Raw genomic sequence first — 11,630 nt, forward strand, 5'->3', positions numbered from 1 at the left:
AATTTGAGGCACATTCAGTTTGACTTACCTAAAAATGAATTCACAGGCTTATAAAGTGATTTTTTTAAAAAAACTAAGACCCCTATTAAACAAACAAAAATTATGAAATACATTACTAACTTTCATGCTAAAACATTCAAAAATATCATACAGAGATATCAATCATATTTCTTTTTTCCAATGAAACAAAAAAAATAGGGTTAATGGAAAAGGACACAAAATAAGCAGGGGTTTCAGTTAGTTTTTTACTTACGAGAAAAAAAAATTCGTTTCACTTACAGACCTGGTTTAAAACCAAAGGCAATACAAAAAGTGGCTTTCGTGAAGGCTATGGGTGAAACATTTGCAGCAGAAAAATCAAAGCAGAGAGATGTCCCCCCATTATTCATAGATAGAGTTATCAGAGGAAGAACCTAATAGTCAAATATTGTCCACATGACAAAGAGAACTGTGAAAAGGACAAAAACAGTTAAGTTTGTAGTTAAAAGTGACAGTATCTAGGACATCATAATTTTAGTATAATTTGTATTTGTTGGTGCATATGAAGCAAAATTAAATGTTTTAGAATTACGTCTACCTTTTTTAAAATGAAAAACAAGATATATAAAATGGACCAATTCTTCATTTTAACACATTAAGCCTTTATCAAATTCTAGGAAAATATGTGCAATCACTGGGATACAAATGCATAAGCTTACATCACCAAAACTAATGTCTCCCCAAACTGTCTTAGACATTAAACACAGAAAAGCCAAGAATTTTAAGTTTTAAAACACATCATAAGCATCCTAAGATTAAGGACACAAAGATGAGTTAAGAAAATGCTATGTAAAAAAATATGTTCTATTAATTCCTAATCAATAACCATAATAATACACAGTTTAAAAAAATGATAGGCTTTTAAAAGCAGAGGAATGAAATTTCTCCGTGGAAGGCACCAGTGTAATAAAGAAATAACAATTCCACACAGAGATAATTTGCTTCAAAGTAAAGACACAGGGAAAATAGTTTTCAACATGATTTTTCTATGTAGTACATTGCAGTGTAGTTAAGAACTGATTAAATATAATCCACATAAAACAGAAATATTCTATCAACTCAAGACCTTTTGAAAATCTTATAGACTCACCCATTATGTGAAGAACTGGCATCACAGTATTTAATGTTAAGAATAAATGATTAAAATTAGAACTCACTTCATGAACAAAACAGGTAAAATTCTTTTCCTCTCTCTACAGATAGACACTATTTACCATCCTCTACAAGAGAAAGCATTAGTTAAATGCAAGGTCACCTAGACAGCCCCAGTCAGCCAAGAACCATTTTTGACAGTAATTGGGGTTAGATTATTCTGTCATCTAAATCCAGTGAAATAATCTGCCTGAGGTGGGGACTGATGTAAAAATACCTACAAAATGAGGCAAAATGTGTACAGCCAAAAATTTCATGGTCCAAAGGCAGGAAATACCTTTGAGAATAAAATAGAGATCAAACACATTATATCATTTTAAAAATCAGTTTGACAACAGATATCTTAATCATTCATATTTTACATTTTAAACTTGCATGTGCACTAATTTTTAGCCCATAACTGTCAAAAGTACTGCTGTATACAAACAAATAATATAAATTTGTTAAAGTAAGTACATGGGTGTACACGATCAAAAAAAGAATTAAAGAGCATTATCTAATAATTGAAGAGGCAAAACTAAATTCTTTTTTATTAGGACTCTCACAATGGTTTTTTTTTTTTTTTTTTTTTTTTTTTTTTTTTGCCACTACAATGGTTAAGTCTTTATTATTTATCCAGAAAAAGATACACACTTGTATCTGGTTTTGTTCTAACAAAATAACATGTGTTTGAATGGATGTAAGTCCAAAGTTAACCATCTTTTCAACCTCTCCTACCTATCTTGTCTAAGAACTAATGGTTTTTATCTGTTTCTTTTTACAGATACCAGATTAAAAAAAGTTTTGAAGTTACTTCATGCACCTTAAAACAGAATTAAGATGTGGTCATGGAAGGAAACTGCTGCTTAACCTGCCTGGTTTTAAACTTCTATTTCTATTTTTATCAAAGTATTGAATTTATCCTAAACTCTCCCAAAGAATTTTCAGCTTTTTTTAAGAAGGCTTTTTTTTAAGCAGCTAATTTCAATACGGAAATTCAGAGATTAAGGTGTAATCCCGTGTGTGAATTTTAATGTTTATAATGTACTCCTCACAGATTGGAAAAATCAATGACAAGACCAACAGGGGCCCGTTTTGCTCAGCATACGTTTTTCTTGTCAGGTCGTGATTAATGCTGTGCTCTGTAGAGGGAGACATTACATCCGGGCTAAAACAGACCTAAATTTTACCCTCAGGCAGAAATCTGATTTAAACATCTCTATTTAAAGTGACATTTGTCCTCCCTTTTCAACTGGTTTCCCCAGAAATTCCAGGAAGTTGACTTCATGACCTAAAAACAGCCGGGTGGCTCTGAGTAGCAGTTGTGCCTGTTCTGCGCTTTGGGAAATCTGGGCGCCACAATGGATCCAGGTGGTAGTAAAACAGGTGCCCAGCTATCTACTCCGATGACTCCCATGCCACTTTACTGCTACAAGAATTTAAGATTTAGAGTTCTGTATAATCCTCAAGTAGGAATAATTTCTAATATGTTTCTTTGGCTGATAATAATCTAACCTGGTCCTACTGATGGACCAGGTTTCTCCTGATGGATAAAATTACATCTGGTTTTTCACTACACGGATTTGAAATACCAACTGATTACAAATTCTCGAAATCCAGAAAAGCAACTATGTCATGCAACAGTGTTCACAAAAACAAAAATGGAGGGCAAAAAGAACAAAAATGTTCACATAATGAAAGTCACCAAGTAAACAAGATGTATGCATATAAAAACAGGCACCAATATCCTTACAATGTGAAACATGGTAACTTTTGCTATTATTAAGCAATTTAGAGACTGCTGGAAGTTCCTACCAACCAAGGTAATCTAATTTCTGCTGCTTTTCAAAGTAAATTGATTTTTTTTTCCTTTTAGCGTTCTGGTAATTGAACAAATTTATACAACTGTGATGGGATTTTACTTACCACCACACAATGCATAAAATCCTTTACGAAGACAAACTATATTACTTCATAAAACTGCATTTTTGTTGTAATTAAATAAATTGTACTTAAACTTGCTCTGTGATTCCAAAGCAATCAATAGCATTTTGCTCGAAACTGTACTTTACTTGCAGGTATTAAGCACTTGGTCCCTTCATTCCCTCTACTTTTTTTTTTTAAAGAAGATTTTTATTTGCAAAATACAGAAATTCTTTGGTAAAATATAGTTTTTAAAAAACAGTTGTATAAGAATATACTGAAAAGTAAATCAACTATACTTCAATTAAAAAGAAGAATATATTGGAGAGTATCTTCAAATTATTGCCTACAGTTAATCCATTATTAAAGTAACCTAAAAAGATTTTTAAGGATTTTTGGTTATTTAGGACCTTTTCTTATATGGCACAGTGAGCCACTGAAAAAAATTCCTACTTACATCAACTTAAGGGATTTTCACAATGTATAATATATTTAACAAAACCTATATACTCAACTCAAAATATCATATTGATGTCCTGAATAAAATTTAGGAATGAGATCCTAGTTATAGATACTCCTTTAAAAGTTATCACACTAGGTCAAGAAAACTGTCATTATTTTAGGATTCTAATTCCGTAATTCCAATAATTAACTATCTCTAAATTAATCCATGTCCTTAACTTTTATTTTAAGGCTTTAAAAAATAGTAACAATCACTACTTGACCAATCTTGAGTAGTAAAAATATTTTAGATAACAATCTTAATTTTTCTGATAACATCAAGTCTAATTACAGTAATATGGGTGATTAAGTACTTTTCAACCTTTCAACCTTCAATCAAAAATTATTTGGAGAGATGAATACTTGGGTGGGGCTACAGACTAATTAGTGTTATGTAATAAAGTCAATTATGATTTTAATCTATCATTAAAATAGAAATGTTTTAGTCTTTCCTGAAAATAGTTACAAAACAGATATCTATTTAGGTACTGTGAAGTAATACTTAAACAAATTACCTTAGTAACTGATACAACCAAAACAAACAGGATTTTAAGTCCCTTCCAAGTCCAGCAGCTAAAGTTGCTATTTTTAAATAGCAATCCTATGACACTAAATTCTCAAATGTCCAAAACTACATACAGTTAATCTATGCTAAACTGTGCAAGTGGTATGGGTTCTTATTAAAATGACAATAGATTTCTCTTAGGTAGGGATAAGCGTGTTTAGCCCATACCTTAGAATATAAGACTCTCTTCATCTCATACTACACTTGTCAGTAAACTCAGTGTTATTGAATATTTATTCACAAAAGTTAGGTCAAATAAATATTTTGATAGAAAATAGAGCTATAACATTTTATTACTATGGTGTGCAGATTTCTAGTTACCTCCTGACCTTCCCAACATCTCAATCTTAGCTCATATATTCCTCTATTAGTTAAGACACTAAAATATTATTTTAAAAATTTTAATGAAACACAGAAAGCTCCAATAATGATCAAATAAAGTTCTAACCCTAAGTAAATCTTAGTTTGAAAGCTCTCCTCTTGCTAATTTTAAGAAAGGAAACGCCCAGAAGCCTAGTGTTAACGTTTATGCTTATTGTGAAAATTGCAGCAATAAAAACTCCAACTGCTTGTCTTAAACTAAGATTTGCAGTATTCCATGTGAGATCTATATCTTTACATTAGTTTTTATAACATTTTGAAGTTGTGTTGTCTGCTTTGATGTTAGTCCATTAATAAAGCCAAGTCAAAAGCCTGGAAAAAATTACATTTACTGGAAATCTTCAAGTCAAAAACTCAAGTAATTGGCTCATTCTACCCCACATGATTCAATATTCTGATCTCCCCAACTACCTGCTCCCACAGCTATCTGCATTTCTAAATTCGTTTTCTGTTACCAACACATAGTAGTAACCCACAGTGATTGAAAATGGCAGCTGAAGTGCTCCTACAATACATTAATTTTTCTCTAAGTAGTCCAATTTCGCCATCTAAATGTTGAAAAATATTCTTTACACTGCATTTTACACCTTTAGAGATTTGCTGAATCCAGGATCACCATCATATAAAATGAAGAGCAATGTTTTCAAGACAATTTTTAGATTATCACTAATAGCTCTAAAGGATAATGTGTTTTCTTTATAGCACTCTGCATTCAAAGCAGACTAGTTAACAGCAACTTAAGTGCAATAATAGCAATTACATCAATGTGGGCTTTTCTACCTAGAAAGTACTTCTTAGACAACCGAAGGGATCAGATAAATAAACTATCATAAAATGAGTTCAGAGTAATTGTACATGATTTGAATGCCACTAAAAACCTCTCATCTCAATCTGAAAAAAAATCATCATCCTATTAAACTGAAGACTGAAAATGTTAGGTGATTAATGATTATTTTTCCCTCCAAAACTTTTTTAGTAATTTTCACTTTTAAAAGAGAAACAAGGAATTCTGAACATGTGGTTTGTTTTTTTTTTTTTTTTAAAGGCCCCCTCTAATGAAGGGATATCAATTCACATTCAAAATCCACCAACCATCAAAGGTAAAACTATAAAAAACATGAGCTTACAAATCTCCAAATGGTCCCTGAGATTCATTTTCATCTTAAAACCAGGTTTTTAGGAAATCTAAAGCTAAATAAAGAAAACTAATATTTCCCCAGAAGTTGAAGATAAAAGTTCTCCCTTGACCCATCTGCTGGCCATAAAATGACCCAAATGACCCAAGAACTTGTTCTTAACCGTTTCCTCCATTCATGGATACTGAGTTGTTAAAAGGAATTCAAAGAACATACCGCTCTACAAATGTAAAAAAAAATCAGCAAATACACTATGTTATATTAAGAAAAAGAAACCAACTTAAAGCTGACTTCTCGACTTTACTATGATGGATAAAATACAAAAATTTTGAGACAAAACAATCAATATTCAAATTATCTCTATATACAATTCATGAAAAATTTCAGTGTCACATGGAAACCTTTTTCAAACTTATACTAGCAATAGAAGTTGCATTAACAAAGTTCATGTTTTTAATACTCAAAACTCTGCACTGATTTTTTTAATATTACTTTAGCAAGTGTAAAATGTTAATGTGTTAATTTAGCAAGTGTAAAAGTGTAAAAATGAGTGTCCCCTTATCATAAGATTTCTATTGTTTTATACACTAATTAAAAGCCTTTCTTAACCATTTTACTAATATAACAAAGTGTAGGCCCCAGAAAAGTATTAAGTTAGAAGGAAAAGTGTTCTCAACTCTCTCTTCCACAGAAGAGACCCCAAAAGACAGGCAACAGTGACTATCATAAAAAAAAAAAAAAAAAAAAAGTCACTCTTTTTCTAGGGACAAACCATTTATCAATAGAAAATAATTGTCTTTCCATTTGCAAGGGCTCCACAGCAATAGACAATGTTTTTCACTCACATAATTACAAAATAGTAAAAGTTCAGAAACACAGCCAGAATCCACCTCCCTATTTTTACCCTTTACAATTCTCATTGCCCTTTGGGCCTCCACTTGGAAGCAAATGGAAGACAGGCTGAAGTTTTCTCAATTGAGCTGAAGCTAAGAAACCTTTGATATGCTAATAGTCCCCTTCAAACGGTAAGAATTCACACTTGCATTAATTCAAACAATTTGTGCAGAATGATGTGAAATGGCACCTCTTTTAGAGGCAAGCAACAAAAGAAGAGAATCGGAATGTCTGAAGAAACTAAACAACAGAACATTTGTTCTGCAGTATTCTCTCTATCATGCATAAATGCATTGGAGGGTGTGGAGGGACAACAAAAAGTTCCCTAACACACCTGAACAGAAGTAGATTTTCTTATAAAGGGTTTCTCAAGTATTATAAAGATACTAAATTTAAGTTACAAAAGTTACCTTTTACCTAGGTCACGAGTTCCATCACAACTGGGAATGTTGCCAAAGACACCACAGAAACTATTCTATTTTTCTGCTATGGATGCAGAATGCCTCCTTAGTGCCCATCTTCTAAGATCTGCCCAAGATCAAACTTGATTTAGTAAGAGACATCCCAACAGGCAATTATTTACCAAACGGATGTGACTTTTCCTCATTGTGCAACTCGAGCAAAGAGCAAAGTCGGTGGGGCCCGTTTCAGACACAAACATTAACAGGGAAATGAACGGACCAACCACTTCTCTGTTAAATCTACGACTCTGGAAGAGAGGAGGAGTACACATATAAAGAATGCAGAAGAAAATTTAAGAGTTGGGGGCGGGGGCGGAGAGGAGGGGCCCAAGAACCTGGCCTTTGTAACGGGAACCATATGGTTGGTGGCTGCGGCTCAGATGCTCCCAGGCTGCCTGGAGAAGCTGCTAAACAGCCTGACACCTTTCAAGAAACAGGAGGAAAACATTTCCTCGGTCTGAATCTGAGACAACATAGTTTGCATTGGGAAGAACGGAATGAGGGAGCCAGAGAGGGGGGGGAGAATAGGGGCGAGGGGTGGAGAGTCCACAGAAGGTGGGGAAAGAAGACGGACACCGCAGGACTTGTCCCTCCAACTAAGCTTTCAGAGGACAGAGTGAACAGAGAACAAACTATACATCTATGAATAAAGACATACGTTCCTTCGCCGCCGCTCAGCGACACTTTGGCACAAAGTAAAAGCTTCCAGAGATCTCCCCTAACCCCAGCCCCGTAGTTTGGCGAAAGGAACAAACTTTCTTGATCCCAAGTGAAGGAGTCTAAAGCAGGAGTGCCTCCCACCGCTGGGGCGCTTCTGTCTCAGGGCTCGCCCTCGCCTCTCCACCAGGGGGTCGGAGGGCCCCAGCCAATCAAGGAGTCCAAGACGGTCAGCCCGGGACTTGGGGCGGGGGGGGGGTTCTCCCTGGCCTCGCGCTCCCTACGCCTTTTCCTCCCGGCCGCTCCCCACGCAGCACCCCGTCCCCCGAGCCCTGCAGCCCCAGCCCAGAAGCCCACCCCCAATAACTTCGCCCTCAGGCGCAGCGCGGCCCACTGCTGCCCTCTCACTGCGGGTGCGGGAGGCACTCGGCCTCCCCGGGCCCGCCGCCCGCCCCCGCCGGGCCGCCCCTAATCGTTGCCAGCCCCGGTGCCGGCCGAGCCACATCTGGCTGTGCTTTGCTGTCATCCTCGCCTCTCCACACCATCTAACCACCGACGAGCAGAAACAACCACCCGCAACAACTCGTCCCACCCGCCCCCCTTCCACCAAACACACACACACCGTCACCGTCCACTTGCCCTGAACTCGCTGCCAGCGCTCGGCCTCCGGCTCCACTCACAGTCCGGGACAGCTCTGCAGGCAGGCGGGGCGGGGGACAGGGGCGCACTCCCCGCCTGGCCTCCTGCCCCGCGGCCCCGCTGAAAGCGCGCCCCACCTTCCCTCCCTCCCCAGACAGGCTGGGAAAGGGCGAACGGCACCTTCTCACCCAGGCTTTCAGTAAATCAAAAAATGCCGAACCCCATCCTTACAAATACCTCCCTCCGAGTCCCCTGCAACTAGAGTGAAGCCTGGAGAGCTTCACGATACTCGCAGGGCGAAGCAGCGGGCTGGACGGGAAGGGGGAGTCCTGCGGATCGATTTCCGAGGAGGGGGGGGAGCAAGTTGGCGGGGGGACAGCTCCGGGTCGCCTGGGTCTTCCCCTCGACCCAGCTGAACAGAAACAAACAGCCGAGCCCCAACTGGCCCGAGGCTCCCTCCACCTCCAGCATCCACCCCCAGGCGGGAGGCGCAAAGCAAACAGGTCTCCGAAGCCCAGCACAGAGGCACATTGTTCGTTCCCGCGACTCTTACCTCGGTCGGCGAGCGCGCCCCGGGGGCGGGCCGTCTGGCGCGGGGAGAAGCGCCAAGGGCAGCGGCCACCTCGGCCGGCGAGGGCCGAGGCCGGCCGTGAGCGGGTCGCCGAGTCCCTGCAGGAGGCAGCGCCGTGGCTCGCCCGCCGGATACTGCGCCGCAGCTCGGCGCGTCCTCCTGCTTGGCCGCCGCCGCCTCCTCCAGCCAAGCAGCCAGCGCCGGGCGGCTCCTGGGGTTAGGTCAACATTTTCCCGCAGTTGCCCGCACGCCGCTCCGCGAGAGGGTTCTTTTACACGCGAGCCCGCACCCCTCGACCGCACACTCCCTCGCAAAGAGAAGAAATGCGGGAAGCGGAGCGAAAGGGGTGGCTGAGGCAAAAGCCCAACAGAGGTGCGCAGACTTAGGAGTCCCTTTCGAGCGGCGGCCGCGGGAGGGGCGGGCCGACGCCGGCGGCGCGAGGCCAACTCAGTTCTTCCGGAGAAGCCCCTCAGCCCGCCGTCCGCGCCGGGAGGGCTGGCATCCCTTGGGCCAACCCTGAGGCCTGGGGCGGGAAACGGCAGCGGCCCCCTCCTCACATGTCGCGTCTCCTGACCAAGGCTGAGCGGTGGCCGCTGCCCCGCGACTGGAGGAAGGCAACGATCGGGGCTCGGGGAAGCGGGGAGGTGCAGGGACGAGCCACTGCAACGCACAGTAAATGAGAGGAGGTGCCCCCCCCCCCCGCCCCAACGATCCCAAGGAATTCTCCGGTAAGCTCCCGATTTCGCTCCGGTACCTCTGCGAGTGTGTGTGTGTGTGTGTGTGTGTGTGTGTGTGTGTGTGTGTGAGCGGAGAGAGTGAGAGGGAGAGAGAGCTAGAGAGACGGGGGAGTGCGAAGTCCTGACACAGACTCTCCGCAAGGTCTGAACTGGAGTCACCTCCAGCCTCCTCCTTCTCCTCCCCACTTCCCCACCCCGCGAGTTCGGCTAATCATATAAACATATTAGCGTGTACGGCCGCAAAGGACAAATCTCTCCCTCCCGATTTTTCTAGCAAGAGGCTCAGGCAAACTCCAAAGTAGATTACGAGCAGCTAAGTACAAAACGTGGAGCAGATCATCTCTAACTCATTGCCACCCAATGGCCATTTTCCACTCCATTTGAGCAGCGGCGGCGGCGGCGCACCAGAGCCAGGGGGAGGGGAACGAAAGGGGACACTTACGGGCTCGAGCTGTTCGGGTGGCTGTGGCGGTGGCCCAGCAGCCGCCCGAGAACAGGCCGGCCCCGGCTCCGCCGGCGGGGCGGCCGCAGGGCTGTCCGGGCGGCGGCGACAAGGGACGCGCGCGCACGGCCGCGGAACGCGCGCCGGAGGCGGCCTGCGGTGGCGGGTGCCCCTCCTCTCTCTCCCCCATCGTCTCCCCCTACAACACACCCGGATCCCCGGGCTCTACCGCCGGCCCCCCGCGTCCATATACACCCATTCCATCCCGACCCCTACCTTCCCAAACTCCACTCACTGCGCGCTCGGTCCTCCGCGCGCTCCGCCGGCGCGCGCTCTCCATCCTGTCCACACACACGCACTTTAAAAACATTTATTTTATTTCTGGAACGGGGTGAAGGGTATTTGGAGAGCCGGGAGCTCCGGCCTCGGAGGCGGGGCACAGGGGGCTGGCCCGGCTCGGGGCCCCCGCCCCTCTTCCCTCCAGGCTCAGGAGCTCGCTCCTCGTCTGCACTTCGTAGAGGCGCCCAGGATGCGTCTTTTACCCACCCCGTCTCCAGGTTTTCTCTTTTCTCCACGCAGCTAGCCAGAGGCCCCGAAACTTTTAGTTTCCGCGGCCCTCCTTTTGTGTGACTGCTCGCTAGAGAAAGAACGTCTGTTCGCCTCGACTGCCTCCGTCCGGCTGCGGCGCGCCGGGGACGCTCCAGGGTTAATGCGTCTTTGATACCTGAGATTTCCGGCGGGCTCGTTAATGAAAGTTACATTTTTTGAAATTGCGATGACTTTGTCTTTGTAGTTACAGAGAGTCAGCCAAACTTTGACTTTATTGACTATATTTCACAAGAGCGTTTTGTTTGTTTTTGATTAAACCCACCAGGATAAGCAAAGGAAGGAAAGGAGACTACAAGGCTCTTTACTCGCAAGTGCATTCATCGTGCTGTTTAGGTCTGTTTCCCTCATTTCCTTACATTGAAACTGTTTTTGCTCTTGTCCTCTGGCCACACTTCCTTGCACTTCTCTGTTGGTAGTGTCAGCAAACAGCCAGGCAGTGCCAACGATGGACCCAAACTGAAGAGAAAAGATCACGATGGAGCAAATCATGCTTGAAAAAATGTTTAAAAACCAGTTAAGTGTCCTTTGCATACGAATAAAATCAAACCTGGGTTTTTTTTTTTTTAATTACAAAATTTCTGAGCTGAAAGTGACTATGTTTCAGATGTATTTCTAAATCACTGTTTATACTAATAAATGCAGACATCAATTAAAGAAGCATGTTTGCATTGGTTTTCGAGAAAAACTGATTCTCCAAGATTTAAAACCTCTAGAAAATAGGATGAAACTTGAGCTTCTTTGCTTTCAGAAACATGTACTTTTTCTTGCTGTGGGTATGTTGCAGTCATCATACTTCAGAAATCATTTCAAACAACAATGTTATTAAAATGTCAACAGCAAATTGTTCAAAAGACATGAAGACTCTAAATACCTATATTTTGTCACAAAGCCAGATATTTGTAGTATAAAAGTAAATCCAGTATTTGTCAAATTTCCTCTCAACT

At 42.1% G+C, this 11,630-nt stretch overlaps 1 protein-coding gene across 18 annotated transcripts in view; it reads right to left on the reverse strand.

The window, feature by feature from the left end:
* ADGRL2 (adhesion G protein-coupled receptor L2) overlaps nt 1–9,082 on the reverse strand; it is a 190,459-nt gene extending 181,377 nt beyond the window's left edge. For 17 of the 18 annotated variants that reach the window (XR_014805165.1, XM_084959058.1, XM_021096397.2 and 14 more), the window contains exon 1: nt 8,881–9,082. The gene's annotated coding sequence lies outside the window, so the exon portion shown is untranslated. The remainder of the gene's footprint in view (nt 1–8,880) is intronic. The other variant, XM_084959060.1, reaches the window with a different exon arrangement.
* Between the last annotated feature and the right edge of the window lie 2,548 nt (nt 9,083–11,630).

The sequence above is a fragment of the Sus scrofa genome, chromosome 6 (assembly GCF_054392235.1).
Source record: "Sus scrofa isolate SSC_HxYL_T2T_F1_AM1 chromosome 6, Sscrofa_HxYL_maternal_Yorkshire_Landrace_v2.0, whole genome shotgun sequence".
NCBI lineage: Eukaryota > Metazoa > Chordata > Mammalia > Artiodactyla > Suidae > Sus > Sus scrofa.